This window comes from Micromys minutus (assembly GCF_963924665.1).
Source record: "Micromys minutus genome assembly, chromosome: 27".
Lineage (NCBI taxonomy): Eukaryota > Metazoa > Chordata > Mammalia > Rodentia > Muridae > Micromys > Micromys minutus.
The window spans coordinates 24,942,394-24,958,683 of NC_137962.1; the positions used below are offsets into that span (position 1 = coordinate 24,942,394).

Genomic DNA, 16,290 nt, shown 5'->3' on the forward strand with positions numbered 1-16,290 from the left:
AGGCTTAATATAAAGAAACTTTGTTCAGCACCCATTCATTCTATGTAACTGAGAGCACACTTTGTGCTAGGTGTTAGATTATTAAAAGGCAGCTGTAGAGAGACAGAGGAGGAGAAAAAGAAGACGCTTCATCTGTCCTTAAGCTGGACCATGTTTATTCATAGTGAGAGAGCATCCCTGTCATGGACATGTGAAGACAGCTAATATGACTACAAAGGAAGATAGGATGCAGCTCCTTATATGGGTAAAAATAACTTTTGTATTCCAAAAGGAAAGCTGGGAAATGTAGTCTTTCATCAGGAAACTAGCACGTTTAGGCATGCGTGTAAGTCATAAAGTCATGACGAGAAACCTGCTAGGCTTTTGTTTCATAGAGACAATTTTCCAACAGAGCTAACATTTAAATCGTACACCCATTTTCCATCTGCTGTTGAAAATGAGAACTGTAATAGATGGTTTTTGTGCCACATTTTATAAACAGTATTTCTGCTTTTATATTCTTGGCAGCTTTGTATTTTTTAAAAAAAAGTGACAACTTTGGTACTAGGTAGTTGACACAGGGTGCAAGGACCACCAAAGTAAGGTATTGTCCCGAGACTCATTAGAGATAAAGGATGCTGTACTTTCTCGCCGACTCCTGAGTCATACTCTGCATAGTGGTAAGATCTTCAGGTGATTCCAGTCCCATGTACGTACACTACACTACACACACACACACACACACACACACACACACACACACACACACACACACACACACATTACTTTAAAGCAAGGGATAAGGCATTAACTTGCTATCTTAATAAACAGCTCTCCAGCACTTTCTTGCCATGTGCTAAACTGGGGAGCAGTTTTAACACCCACACTGTTTATATTCACTAGCAACAATATATCGTTTGGTTTCTTAAGAGTGAGGCTCAAACTGCACTGGAATCACTGTTGAGCTCATTACCAGAGGCATGTTCCTGGACCCAACTTCTGTTCTTCTGAAATAGGTTAGCTGCAAGTCTTGGTCTGTTTCCAAGTTTGCCGAATGATCCTTATGCAGATTTAATTCTGAAAGGGCTATTCTGGTTATGTTCTCTATCTAGATGCTTCTAAAGATGGGTTTTGAAAAAAATCATCATTTTTGAATAGTTAATTTGCTCTGCCTAAGAAGATGGATTATTCAACTTATGTAACAGAGTGGTTTCAGTTTAAAGCAGGTCTTTTTCTTGAACTGTTAACATGTTGGTCTGGAAATTCTTCATGGTGGGCTTCTTCTGTGATTGTAGGGTGGTTAGCAGCAGATCCAGTCTCTAACACCCATAGTCAGCAGCTCCTGTGACAGTCTGCATTCCCCTTTGTGATATCTATCATATCCAGAAACATCTCAGATCTTTAAATATTTCCTCTGAGGGCCAAAGTTCCATCAGTTGAGAGTCATTGGTTTAAACTGTGTAGAGAAAATGAATATGACTTTCTTTGATTCTGATTCCCACACTGAGTGTCCGCTTCCACTATTTGATTTCCTTGGGGGATTTTGGTTCTATGCAAGGTCAAAGGATGACATCTATCAGTATATAAGGCTTACAAGGGTTCTTGGAGCTACTTTGAATGCTCTGTGATGGGAAAGTCACAGTTTAATTGTGGGGACAAAACATAGGAGATTTAAACTTGATTACAAATTTGATAAAGCACATGGCCTTGGTCATTTTGATTTGAGCTACCTCTCTCTCTGAGTTTTTCATCTCTGCCCATTTTATTTGCAAGCTTCATACATTCATTTTTCTTCATAGTTGAGGAATGTATCAGAAGAAATTTGAGTATTTAGTAGACAAAGGCACATAATATGCTTATGCAAATAAAATTAACATCTATCCATCTATAGTAAATGATTGCAATTCTGATGATGTTGGTCAAGTTCTGCTCTTACTTCGACTCGTTACTGAGTGCACTTGTATAGGGCACTTGGTATATCTAAATATTATTTTGTTTATTAACTAATAAGGACGATTTTATTTCACAAGGGTTTTAGGGAAAAGATTAACCATAACTAAGTTTAGAAAAGTGTCTTCCAGTAAGATAAGCTCTTGGTAAAAGCTTGTTATTGAATTTATACTTTCACAGATATTTATTAATTCCAATGTGAGTGATATTATGCAACATTTTATTTTGGGAATTAACATTTTATTTTGCTAATGAGAGGTGAAGGAAATATTCTTTTCAGAGGTTAGATGATAAAATCATCTCATACTTGAAGCTGTTTCTCCTAAGATCTTTAGCTATTTCAGTAACTAATTTATTATAGATGGGTTCTATGATTCTATGGCCAATTACTATGTCAAACTTCCTTTTGGTCCAAATTATATTTTAATTTGTCATTGAGTACAGAGCATATATAATTTGTTCATTTTGCAAATTCTATGAATAATATTTAAATGTAACCCCAGGGATTCATTTTTGCATATGTGTGTGCATGTGTAAAGAAATAGGTTAAAAACTTGATAATTACCTATGCATATTTTGTTTACTAAAATCAGAGAGAAAAGTTCTGGCTGGAATTTAGCAATTCATTCTAAAGAAATCAGTTGCAGGTGTATTATATAAAGACTCATTCACTGGGGTTTTTTATTATAGAAATGCAAATTTCTAGAGAAGAAAAAGCCCTTTCCCAGAATAGAACCCATTTGAAGTGACATGTGCGGAACACATGACTAATAATTTTAAAATTTAACTTATAGGGAAAGTCTTCTTGCCGGGCTATTAAGCTGAAGATCAGGTATGCAGAGAGATTAAATTATAAATGCCAACTTCATCTTCCCTTCAGAGAAACCAAGTCACATGTTCTATGTACATTTGTTAAATATGCTTCAGGCTAATTAACAATTGGTTGCTCAAAATGAACTATTAATATTCCCTTTACAATTCACTCCTTCTCTTTATTCATGAGTTTTCAACAAGAATCGAATCTAACACATGGTATGATCCTTATATTCTTCGGGGCATCTATTAATAAAAAAGGGTTGGCAATGGCAGTCAGTGCTTGGGTGTGGCCAGGGACAGGAGAATAATGAAGCTGGAAATGAGTACAGGTCACACAAAGAGGGGACATGGGACAAGGCAGAGATGGTTGATGTGTTACACTAGAGTCAGTGCTGGTTTCAGTGTTTATGCAACAGTCAGAACTAGGAACAAGTTGTGAGCAACAAGAACTGGATCCCAGGAAGCAGATAGATAGAAACAAAGTGAAAGCTTCAGAGAAGAACAACAGATTTGATCTGTGTGGCAGAGAGGACACTAGCTTGATTAGGCCAATAAGTATCCCACAGGAAGAGTCCTTGTTTTGTACAGGGTCAGTTGGGAGACCGGTGCTGCCTTTAATGAGCACACCGTTCTGCTGAACAGACATAGGCATGCTAAATCAAATTCTGTCCCATATTCATTGGCGTGATATAAAAATAGACCTCTGGGTTTTAATAATACATAAGGAGTTAGCCATTTTTTTTTAAAAATACAAAACCATCTTAATTCTGCACTTGAAGTAATTGCCCTATCCTATGGAGGACGGGCTCTGAAAGAAACTATGTGTTTAAATGAAACTTTATGTTCATACCTTGGACAGAAGTGTGGTGGAGAGGGACCACAATTCTATTGCTATACCTTTGCATACTGATTTGGTGGGCTACCATCATTCCCAAGTGACATTAAAAATTGATTAAAATTGCCAAATTTAGCAGTACTGCTCAGTCAGTGATTTATGCTTAAATGAGCCAGTGGGAATTGGAATGTCTCCATATTATTCCTGAAAGGCAGTGATCAAATGTTTTCATCAGTTTAGTAACTCCTGGTATACAGCAGTTTCAATGTTATAAAGACTGAAATTCTTGTTTTCTGGCAATCAAAAATACAATTGTTAAATTGGTTTTTAGTATTTAAAAATAAAGATACATCTTCTTGGAAATGAAGTTCTTGAACTTGAGTCCTGTAGTTCAGCACAACAAGACAATGTTTCAAATGAGCCTGTTTGTTCCTTAATTTGAAGCAGATTGGATTCAGTTGGGACAGCAACTAACCAGCCATAAATTAGCATATACAGAAAGTGCATGGCCAAGAGGTCAGGGAAATGACTAATGGAGGACAGGTACTTCCTGTCAGCTTGGCAATGTGAATCCAGTTTAAACTCACAGAGAACAGCTAGAGAAAGGCACAAATGGGGCATACCTTGATTTTTTTTTTTTTTTTTTTTTTTTTTTTTTTTTTTTTGCAAGTCAGCTTTGTCCAGAAATTGCTGGACTGAACTCAAAGAGCAGACTGGATGGTGAAGGAACCATGGGTCATCATGGCTGATCCCACTCCAGCTTTATCATCCCTAACTTGAAAATGACATTTGAGGGCCTGTGTTCCCTTGGCTGCAAATGCAGGCAATTCCCTGTGGCCTCTAGGTCTCGAGGTTGCTGTATGGTTGAGGTGTAATTAATACAGAATTCAGAAACAACATCAGCATCAGGTACATCATGAAGATCTCAATTGAAGTCCACACACTGATACTCACTCTGGCTGGCCCTTCCCTAAGCTTAGAAATGATACTGCAAATCCCAGCTTAGTTTTCTTCCTTTCCCACATACAGTGTGTCATACCCTCCCCATCCCCTGTGGCCATCCCTTCTACCTCTCTGTGGATGGACAATAAGGCCATCCATCTACTGTCTCTCCAGCCTTACCCTTTCTCCTGTTTCCCAGGAGTGATGGACCCATCTGAGAACCACCTGTCATCTCTCTCTGTGTCTTTAGAGGAAACTTGACACCATCATACAATGGCTGCCACCTTAATCTCGGCTTCCTGTGTTTCTCTGTTTGTCCTTTCCAGCTGCATCACAGTGTCTCTCTTTACTCCGCAGCCCTTCTAACTTGTATGACATCACTTTTCTCCCCCTCCCCGGCTACATTTCTTTAATTAGTGATCTGTTCCTACTATCTCTATTTCTTCAAATTAGACATTCTCCCGTAGGCTAATGTTTTTCAAACCCCAATGTAGTAAGTGTACTTAGAGCTCACCACCCACCAGAGATAGTGGAAAGGGCAAAGGAGGATGTGGATCTGTTTAGAAGCAGTTCTTTGGTGTGGATCCAATTTCCATTGTCAGAATATTAGAAGTTCAGTTTATATAAATCAGCAGCAGTAGCTGGATTCACTTGCAAACACCATTCATAAATCAGCAATTCCAGTTCGATCCAGAAGAAACCTAGAGGCTCTGCCAATCAGCTCAAGTCCGTTGAAGCAGCAAGAAGCCTTTTAACACCACCAGAAGTTCTTGGTGCATTTCTCTCTACAAAGTCATAACAAATGATGATCAGCAAAGAGTGACAAGGAGAACCAGTACCACACAGCGTCATCTACTGTCTGTTGGGTTATATTTATACCCTTTCCAAACATCACATGTTCTCTCCAGCATCCACTCTAACAAAGCATCATATCCTCTTTCCCAGGAAGCCACAGAAAAACACCACACATTTGTTCTCAGCAAAAATCCTCCCATGTGTCTGCTTCAGCAAAAACGTCCTCTCACAAGACAGTTTCCAAAAAAAAAAAAAAAAAAAAAAAAAAAAAAAAAAAAATCAGATGGCACAGCTGAGTTTCCAAAGAAATCAGGAAATTTCTACTTCTTTCTCCTTTATCTAGATTTTCTAAATCCCTTACCCCCCCCAGAAACCAGTCTCACTGGGGACCCCTGTAACTTATGTATTGTTAGACCAGATACCCATTAGTGTTGGCCTCTGAGAGGCAGTACTTAACTTTACTGTCCACTCTTCCCCTCAAATCTTTATGATACTACTTTCTATGGATCTGAGTTATGAGTTGCAAGTACTATAATCCATAGTTTACTTGGGAAAGAAGGTGTTGAAGAATGCTAGGTTGCTTCCAACACATGAGAGAGTGATCTTCAACGATATTCAAGCAAGACATCACATACCATATTTGGATGCAAATCCCATCACCTTTCCTCTACATAGCATATAAAATTTGCCTTCTGTTTTATGGTGACATCCAGAATGGACCTGGAGCCAATGCAACCCACTTACTATTTTGAGTGCCTTCTCCACCATCTTTACTGGAAGTTTTTTCAATCATCCATAGTTGTACACTTGTCTTTTGAATTAAATTTTTATCCACATTCCTAGCTGGTAGATCAAGGTCATAGTTCTTATACTGTTTAGGTTTGTGTAAGCTTGGCATAAGCTAGTGAGTATCATTTGGGAAGAGAGAAACCTGGTTGAGAAAATGCCTCCATATTACTGTGTTCTAGGCAAGTCTTTGAAGCACTTTCTTCATTAATAAGTGATGTGAGAGGGCCTAGTCCACTGTGGGGAGTACCACCCATGAACAGGTATAAGAATAGTAGATGAATATGACCCCAGAACAGTCACTAAGCAGTACTATTCCATGGCCTCTGCTTCAACTCCTGCCTCCTGGCTCCTGCCCTGCCTTCCCTTTGTCATGAACAAGGAGCCATAAGCTGAAATAAACCATTTCTCCCTCAAGTTGCTTCTGGTGGGATGCATATCACAGCAACAGAAAGCCTGGCTAAGACATTTGTAGCTGCCATTTTCTAAGGATACTGAAAATTTTTGTTGTGACTTCCACCTTGGGGGAAAGGCATTTGTAGATATAGCTCTGTTTAGTGATGGTGCTGGCGGCTGCTGGACCTTGCCTTGTGCCTGCAGGCTTCTGGTTTTGCTGATGACTCTTCCTGATCTTCATCTGTCTTTCCTTTCTCTTTATGAGGCCATGTTCCTCAGAGGTCCCTTGGAGTTTCTCCTCCTCACTCATGCCTTCTTCCTGGGTGATGCATGCGGAAACTCGCCTTCAAGTGGGTCAATAAAGTATGTGACTTTCAAAGTTTGAGCTCTATGTAGGTTCTCCCTGCTGAAGGAGATGTGGCTGCATGTGTCTCATGGAACACTTCTGCCTGAACCTCTAGTCCATAAATCTAAAGCTATGATCTCTGGAATTATCTCTCCAGTTCCTTCTATGTCTAGACCCCCTCAGTTAGAAGCTGAAGAAAGAGGACTTCATCTGTGAGAGCTTCTGTGACTAATTAACAGGGAGTCAGTCAGTACCACAGCACAAGCAACTTTGCATCCAGTGTATTTTTTTTTTTTTTTAATATTGTGCCAAATTGCCTCCACTTTATGGGCAGGGAAATCAGAAACTGAACCCTCTAACCCTCTTCCTAACTTCAAGTTTTACTATTTTTTGGTCTACCCTATGGCTAAAAGATCTTGATAAACTTTCTATCACACACATACACATGCGCATGCACACACACACACACACACACACACTTATATAAGCACTCACAACACCTGGAAGGTTGCACAAGAAACTGATATCTGTGGTTGTGTTGTACATCAGAAGTGGGGAAACTGAGTGTCTGGGAGTCATATTTTCCTTGATGTGCCATGCATTAGACCTTTTAAAACTCCTAGCATGTATATGGGATGTGTTTGTGTCATTAATGATATTTCAATAGATAATCCACAACAGTTGGACACTGGACTATCATGGATTTTACAGGACTTTTACACACCACTGCACACTTGCTCTGTGAACCACAGTGAATGCCCATCAGCACCCCTCCCCCAGCTTCCAGTGTTGTGTGTAGTTCTCATACTTTGAGCCCACCTTTGTTACCCTTTGTCCTGGATAGTTGCTCCGTTAGCCCTCTGTGTAGACACCACATTCTCATTTCTTGCAAGACTAGGTTTGGAAATTGTGGGGTTTGTTTGTTTGTTTGTTTGTTTTTACCAAATAGCATTTTGATTTATTTATTATATGTGTCTTTTTTTAATCAGAAAAACCCAATAAGATCCTTCAAATGCTGACACTTACTCTTCTTGATGATGGCATCCCAGTTAGAACTGGATGTAGAGGGATGCAATGACATCTCAATGGATAAAACATTCATGACAGCAAACACCAACTCTTCAATATTCTTCCTTCTAACTTTCTCCATAAGTGTTATTTTATAATCTTTTCCTGTGCTGTCTTTAAATTTTATCCCCCTCCTCTTTCTCATCTCAATCCCAAGAATAACATGTTCAATTAAAAATAACAAGAAAGCTAGTACAATGGTAGGGTTCATATCCTCGTGGAATGTGCCATAAAATGTATAACAAGTTATCGGATAGAGTTGAAATGCATGAAGGCAATTGATGAACAGTGCTTTGTAGTGACTACAGAAATCCTGTATGTGGCAGGAATATATTCTAAGGTGTACTTGGTGTGGTTCCTAATATAGATGAATTATCTTGGTAAATAGTCTCAGTGTTCCATAATGTATGATGCTGGTACCTCCCTTAAAGGCAACTTATTTGTAAATGGTCCTCTGTTCTGGGCTGATTTTCTACCAAGAAGCCTACTGACACTTGGAAATATTATATTTTTAAGAACACTCTTATCTCTCCAAACGTTGCTCTCAAATCTCATCCCAGATTCAAGTTTCTGAAAACTTAGTCAGTTTCCGGTTTGCGAATTACATTGATGATCTCTTTGCACGCTTTGCCCAGTGGGCATTTCACAGCTATTGAGCAGAGGCTTAACACTCTCCTATTCTGGTCTGTATTTTTCTTGAACATGTGGAGTCTCAGAACTGAACTGCAGGGACTCAACATTGTATTGGCTGAGCAGGAAACCCTTAGTGTTCCCTAAAGTGCTCACACAATGCTTCTGCAAGATAAAGTCGAGATAAATGCTGTCACTTTAGAAATGCAGCATAATTTAGAAAAAGAGCAGGGGTCCTGTGTCTGGCATTCACAATAGAAGGAAGAATGGTTGAAGGTGGGGGAGTGTGGGGAGGATGGGGGACTTAAGTGTTCACTGCGTCCAGGTTTAGTCCTGAAACAAGGCCAGAGGCCAGAAAGAACCTTTCTGGACCTTAATCTAGAAATGCTTTTTCTGTGCCTCCCACTTATTAACTGCCTGAAACATGTGCTGGTGGGATTTTCCCAAACCACAGACATGATTCAATTAATCACCCTGTCCTTTAAGTGTTTCTATTTCACACATGATAAGGTTCAGTTCTTCAGTATGGCCCACAAGAACTTTGAGATCTGAGCCCTTCCAACCAGTTTGTCTTTAGCTTCCCTTGCTTGTCGCTTTGAGCATAATTATCCCAGATGTGTTATATAATTTATCATGTTCATCTCTGCTCTAAAACTCAGTGTTTCTGAATAGTTATAGACTGTATATCATCTCTCAGATAGGGAAGGGGGGTTCTAAATTCCTTGTTTCTAAAACAGATCAGCTTAAGCTTTACAGGCCTGAGAGAAAGTGTTCGAGAACCAGAAACATGGTTTGGTACTGCCTTTTTGTTTAATGGAATATGCTCCCTGTCTTACAAAACCACAGAGAAGCAGAAACCAGCACAACCATATGGGTCGCTCCTCCTCTCTTAGAACTGAAACCCTGAGCAATGGGCACTGACTGGAAAACAATCTTGTGACAATGAAATTAAGTATTGTAGATGAGCTGACAATTATGTTGTCAGTGGATGCCACTCAACTGCGAGTCAGTCCACAAAAGTGTGGGCATGCTTGCCCCCTGTGCAGAAAGCCACATCCAGGGTACTGTCTAGACCTAACAATATGGGATCACTGCCAAGTCAAGCTTCAGGTCACATCAGGGCAAATGAAGATACTTACCCCTTTGACCTCTAAGGGGAAAAGCCTTGAAAGGATTTATTGACTCATCCAACAGATATACGGGAGCCAGCCAGTGTGCTGGCCAAGTTCTGTGTCTTCAAATCTAAATCCCACCAGAAATGGACATGAAATACATCATCACACAGCAAAAACCTACAAAAACCTACAAGTATAACTAAAGTCAGAGAAGCCAGGCTGGGACAGGTACCTTAAATTTTGCAACCATCTAAAACTAAGACTTGTATTAAATTGTGAAGAAAAAAATTCATAAAATGTGTAAGTTTTTTTTTTTTTTTTTTTTTTTTTTTGGTTCAGCTATCAGCCCCAGGCTTGCATGCTACAGTATCTAGCTCAATGTTAGGCAGGCAAACAGCACTTCCACGTCAGCCCTTCCAAGTCCACAGACACCTTTCACTTGAAGCCAGTGTCTTCTTAAAACCCACCTCAAGTCTGGCCCCACCATTACGTTTTCTTGACTGTTTCTCCTCACAGGATTGATTTTAAAAATTGTATTATGTATATAGGACCTGGTGCCATTATTAACATAGATAAGTTCTGGTTTTCTCAAGTTTATATAGAATATAAAATTATCTATATTGCCAAGCACATGTTCCTGGGTACATTAACAGGTGCTCAGAACAAATACTGTATTTTCATTAATGATTCTGCTCTTGTGGTTTGCCAGCCCCATGTATGGCTGTGTGTGTGTGTGTGTGTGTGTGTGTGTGTGTGTGTGTGTGTGTGTGTGTGTGTGTGTGTGCATGTGGTCACATGCTTCTGGAGTTGTAAATTCAGGAGTGTGCTCATATGTGCAGAGAGCAGAGGTAAAGGTTAACCTGGAATGTTGCTCTTCAGGAGCTGTCTTCCTTCCTGGCTTGTTTATTTGAGATTGGGCTTCTCACTGTCTGGAGACTGAACTGTTCACCCTAAGATGGCTGGCAGTGAGCCCCAGGCATCCCCTTTTCTCTGCCTCACTGGTGCCGGGGCTGGGATTACATCAGTTCACCCATTGTAGCTGGCCTCTCTTGATCTTTACAGGGGCTCTGGGAACCTCATGCTTACAAGGTGAGCACTTCAGTTACTGGGCTGCCTTCCCAGAGTCTGTGTGCTAACTTTCTTGGTATTCAGTTTTAGAAGAGACAATGAGGAAAAGACAAAAATACTTTGTTGAGCAATGAATGCACCTTTTTTTTTCTTTCTTTTTTAGACAGTATGCCCAGCTACTGTTTGAATATTTCCATTTGGCAGCCCATTCCCAGTACACTTCTTCCTGCTCAGTGGAAGCTGTGGTCATATTTCTACACTTAAGATAACCAAAACATGACCAAAAATCCAATAAAATTTTACACAAGAAGACGTTTGATAAATTTTTACACAATAAAATTGAATCTGAGGATTTGGCTCATTGAACTCGGTTCTTAAAACTAAAATATCCCATGGACCAAGTTCACACTTGTTTTCTGACAGACTGCCTTTCAAATGCCATTGTATGTCTCTAAGAGTCTGTGTACATCAATGGAAGTGACTCCTACAACTTGCAGTGTGAGAACATAAACACAGTCTTGTAGGGCTCCCTCTGAAATCAGGGTGCAAGGAGGAATGTGCAAAGCACGTTCTATCTGCAATGCTGAAGGGAAGCTAGTGTTTTGCCCCCTTCTCACTGGGGACTCTGCCCAAGCCTACCTTCTGTGAGCTATTGAACGCAAACTCAACAGCTCCGTGACATCGGGACTGAAGTTCCCAAATGCCCCTGTTGAATAAGCCCCTTGGTTTTGCTTTATGTTCCCACATCCACATTTGCTTGAGTTTTATTTAGCCATCTGATAGCTCAAGAGCTCACAAAGGGAAATGGGGCAGGTCAGTAACTCACATCTCTGCGGGCTGGAGATCCCAGGAGGGACCACGGTAAAATGGATGTATTTAGGTCATCTTTCCCTTGCACCAGTTATGCCTGTTTATGCTTATAACTGACAGCTTCTACCATGTGCGGTGTTCTAGGATCACATTAACAAAATTAATCTCAATTCACGGTCTGATGTGCTCACTCTGTCCCACAGGGTTTTGGTATAATCAAAGTTCATAATGCTTTAAGTGTTGTTGGGATGCTTCACACTGCTTTGTCAAGCTTGGTAGCAGGTTCTTTGGAAACAAGCGTTTTCTATATGATGCTGTCTCTGTACAGAGCTATATAGAGCTCTATTCCAGGCAGGGCCTGTACAGTTTTGCTCTAGCCACTGAAGTTGCTGCCCCATCTCCTCCAAGAGCTGCACTTGTTTGAGGAGAGGCCATGGCATGTGCAGAGTAACTCTTCCCTCTGTTGACCAGTGTGTTTTCATAGTTACAATCTTCTTTGTTAGCTCTTCCATTCTGCAAAAGAAATCCGACCCTTGAGCACACCGACTTCTTAATATTCACCATGGATTTCATCCAGGAGCTGATGCTTGAGGACTTTGGCTATATTTGTACATTTTTTTTTTTTGTGTTGGTGGTGTTATGTGCCCAGTCTGTATAATGGTACTTGAATGTATATAATCTCAGGGAGGACCACTTTGTATTGAATAATTAATTGAGAGATTATAAATAAATAAGCTTCTTGGGGACTTATTTCTGCTGCTCACAGCATCTCTACTTGCTTGTAATTCTTTGTCTATGGTTGAGGCTTCATGAGGTTTTTTTTTTTTTTTTTCCTTTCACATTAAAATGTCCATTGACACCATTGTGTTCAGATCTTTGGGCAGCCATGTTACTGGGTGTAGCAACCGAGGATGATTAGTGATAACATTTCACAGCAAATATCCTGTTCCTTGGATACTGAAATCTTTCAGTCCCCTCTTCTGCAAAATCCCTGAGCTTTCGATGCAGGATTTGTACAGCAAATGTGTCAGCTGGGACTGAACATCGCAAGACCGTGTATTCCCTGCATTGTGATTTGTTGTGGTTTTTCTGTCATTGTCTACTTCTGTTGCAAAGAAAAGCTTCTTTGATGAGGGGTGAGAACTATACTCATCTATGAATATAAAGATGGATACTTAGAATGTACTTCTGCTTTAATTTTTACTTCTGGATTTTATTTCCTTTACGATTTTTTCTTTGACCTAGTAATCATTCACTAATGAGTTATTTAATCTCCATGAGTTTGTATATTTGCTAGAAATTTGTCTGATGTCAATTTTAAGTTACACTGAGGTCATATGGGATGTGCAGAGTCAGTTTAATCTTTCTGCATCTGTTAGTGTTTGTTTTGTGTCTCAGGATGTGATCTGTTTTAGAGAAGCTCCCATCTGCTGGTGAAGAAATTACATGTTCTTTGGTGTTTGGATGGTACACTCTGACAATATCTGTTTAGTCTATTGATGTGTGACATTATCTATTTTTTGGTGTATTTGTGCAGATGGCCTACAAGCTACCTATTAGAGAAACTGAGGTATTGAAGTCAACGATTATTAATTGGGTCATATTAATCTGTGACTTTGAGTCCTGTTGTATGCTTTTAATGAAAGTGGGTCCACCAATATACATTTAGGGTGTAATTTCATAATATAGATTTAGGGTGGAAACATCTTCCTGATGAAGTGTTTCATTTGATTAGGATGTAGTGTCCTCCTTTGGATGTTCTGGTAAGTTTTAGTTTGAAGTTTATTTTGTAATATATTATGGTAGTAATTCCTTCTTACTCATTGGTCCTGTTTGGTTGGAGTACATTTCTCCATTCTTTCACTTTCCTTACTGATAAGAGGCATTTCTTGTAGGCAACAGAGAAGGTGGATGTTGTTGATCCATTCAGCCAGTCTCTGTCTTTTGATTGAAGAACTGAAGCTGTCCACATTTAAAGTTATGATTGACAGTGAAGTGATTGCAGCCACTGTGTATTGACTTCTGCTGTTGTGGTCTCAGTGATACTTTGTGTTTTAGTGATTGTAACTTTCTTATTAGTGCTGCAGGCTCCTGGCTATGCTCATTATCCTTCATAGCCTGAAATAGTTTTCTTCCCACATTTCTTTAGCTTTTCTTGTAAGTCTCCTAAGTTGTTTCTTTGTGCCTTTTTCCCCCAAGTCTTGGATTAGTTGAAGGTCTATATCCTGGGCTTCCCCTGGGTCATTCTAATTGCTGAACATATTTCTAAAGGTCTGGTGGGTCTTTGTGTAGAGTTACTGCCTTTTTCTTTCCTTCTCGTTTCTTTTCTTTTCTTTCTTTCTTTCTTTCTTTCTTTCTTTCTTTTTTTTTTTTTTTGTACGTTTGCAATGAAATCTAGACACATTGGCTTTTTTTGTTACTTCTGTGCCTGCTATGTGCAGAACAAGTTGGGTCAGGATACAGAATGAGTGGGCCAGATGATGCCTACAGGTCTGATATGAAATCAGGAGGACACAAGCTGGGCTGACATGTATCTTGGTCTAATCCTGGAGTTTGTGAAAAAATGTGTATATAGTGTTTGGGGAGGATTTATCTAGAAAAGGACTAGTCTGACTCATTCAGTGAGCCCCCAGAAAAGAATGTGCAGGGTCGGTTGAGTAGAGAAGTTCGGGGTGGTATAAAAAGAAGGAAGGCCGGAATGTGGATGCCTCAGTCCTTCTTAGAAGGGAGAACAAAATACTCCCAGGAGGAAATACAAAGTCAAATAGAGGAGCAGGTATTGAAGAAAAGATCATGCAGAGCCTTCCTCACCTGGGGGTTTATCCCATATGCAGCCACCAAACCCAAGCACTATGGCTGATGCCAAGAAGTGCTTACTGGCAGGAACCAGATATGGATGCCTTCTCAGAGGCTCTGCCAGAGTCATACAGATATAGTTGAGGATGCTTGCAGCTAACCATCAGAGTGATGGGTCCCCAGTGAAGGAGCTAGAGAAAGGGCTGAAGGAGCTGAAAGGGGTTGCAACCTTATGGGAAGAACAACATTATTAACCAACCAAACCTCCCAGAACTCCCAGGGACTAAAACACTAACCATTGAGCACACATGGAGAGACCCATGGCTCCAGGTGCATATGTAGCAGAGGATAGCATTCTCTGGCATCAATGGGAGAAGAGGTCTTTGGTCCAGTGAAGGCTCTTTTTTCCCAGTGTAGGGAATGCCAAGGTGCTGAGGTGGAGAGGGTGATGGGGAGAGGGAGCACCTTCATGGAAGCAAATGGAGGGTGAGGGGGGATGGGAGCAGTGGGAAAGGAAAAAACATTTGAAATGTAAATACAGATAATATCCAATAAAATATTTTTTAAAAAGGGGGCCTGTGAGTTGTGGGAAAGAATGGGGGTCTTGAAGAAGCCTAGAGTTTTGGGGTGGTGCAGGCAGGAGTGGGCATGTAGGACTTGATGGGAGGGGCGGGTCATATGGACTCATCCAGCCAAACCTTGGTAGAAGATGCTCAAGATCTGGCTGGGCAGAGAGGCTCATCTGGAGCTTGTCTTTTTAAACTTTAAATACTGCCCCATATATTAATGCAAAGAACTGTGTATGTTAATGGGATATCAAGTAATATTTTAATACATGAATACATTATATAATACTGAAATCAGGCTGGGTATATTTGTATTTTCAAACAGTTATTTCCATATGGTAAATTTTTTATATTACCTGTATTTTTGAATCATTTATTTTTGTTGTCTGTAGTCTCTCTAAGATGAAGCAATCCAACAGAAATTCCTTTTCCTATCTAATTGTAACAATAACCTATCCATTGTCATTTTCCTATTCCTCCCAGTCGCTATGTGGTATCTCCATTACGCTCTTCAACATCTTAGAGATTAGCCTTTCTGCACTCCATACTGTATGGAGTGTGTCTTTCTGTGCTTGACTCATTCCACTTCCCTAGCCTTCGGGATGATGGCTACACGCCAGCACTCTGGCTTGTACACATGCTGGGATTTGAACTGGATTCCTCATGTTTATACATCAGGTACTTTCCTAACTGCTCCATCTCCTCTGTTCAGAATATAGGCTCTCAAGATAGCAAGTACTCAGTAAATGCTTAGATTCCATATAAAAGGCTATAACTGAATGAGAAGGGTTTATTTTTAAAATACACATTCCTCACAATTAGAATCCTGTGTGTTGTGTCTTAACATCCATAAGCTTTTATAACTTAGGGTGGTTTTTAACATATTTAAGCTTTTATACCATATTTTACTACTTCATACTTCCTCATTATGAAGTATCTGTTCTTCACATTGTGATCCTGCCTGCGTTCAGATGGCTACTAGGGTACTTACTTGCATCTCTGATGAACTGATGCTCTTGGATCCTTACTTGCAAGTGAAATTCTTCAAGTTCTGTGTACAGTGAACCCTTTACTTCTTGGAAGTCATCCCCGAGGTGTACAAAACAGCCAGTGAATTGAAGAGAAGAACTGATCGACTCAGTGACTGAAGATTTCAGGATGCTAAGGCAACCTGGTCTGTAATTTCTGACTCATTTTTATCAAAAATGAGTAGATGAATGCACCAAAGATCTTAAAAGCTCTTCACAATGATGAAAGTTGCAGACCTATTTGAAACTGTGGCAAGGAACTGTTCATAAAAGCACACATGCTTTCCATCCTGAGAACATCAAACACTCTTATTAAAGGAGATATTTTGAATGCTCTTTTAAAATGCAGTTCAGTTAGGAGCCA

At 40.0% G+C, this 16,290-nt stretch overlaps 1 protein-coding gene across 1 annotated transcript in view; it reads left to right on the forward strand.

Moving 5' to 3' along the window:
- Positions 1-16,290, forward strand: part of NELL2 (neural EGFL like 2) — a gene marked incomplete at its 3' end in the record, with an annotated part of 261,563 nt that overhangs the window by 139,420 nt on the left and 105,853 nt on the right. The gene's annotated exons all lie outside the window — the stretch shown is intronic.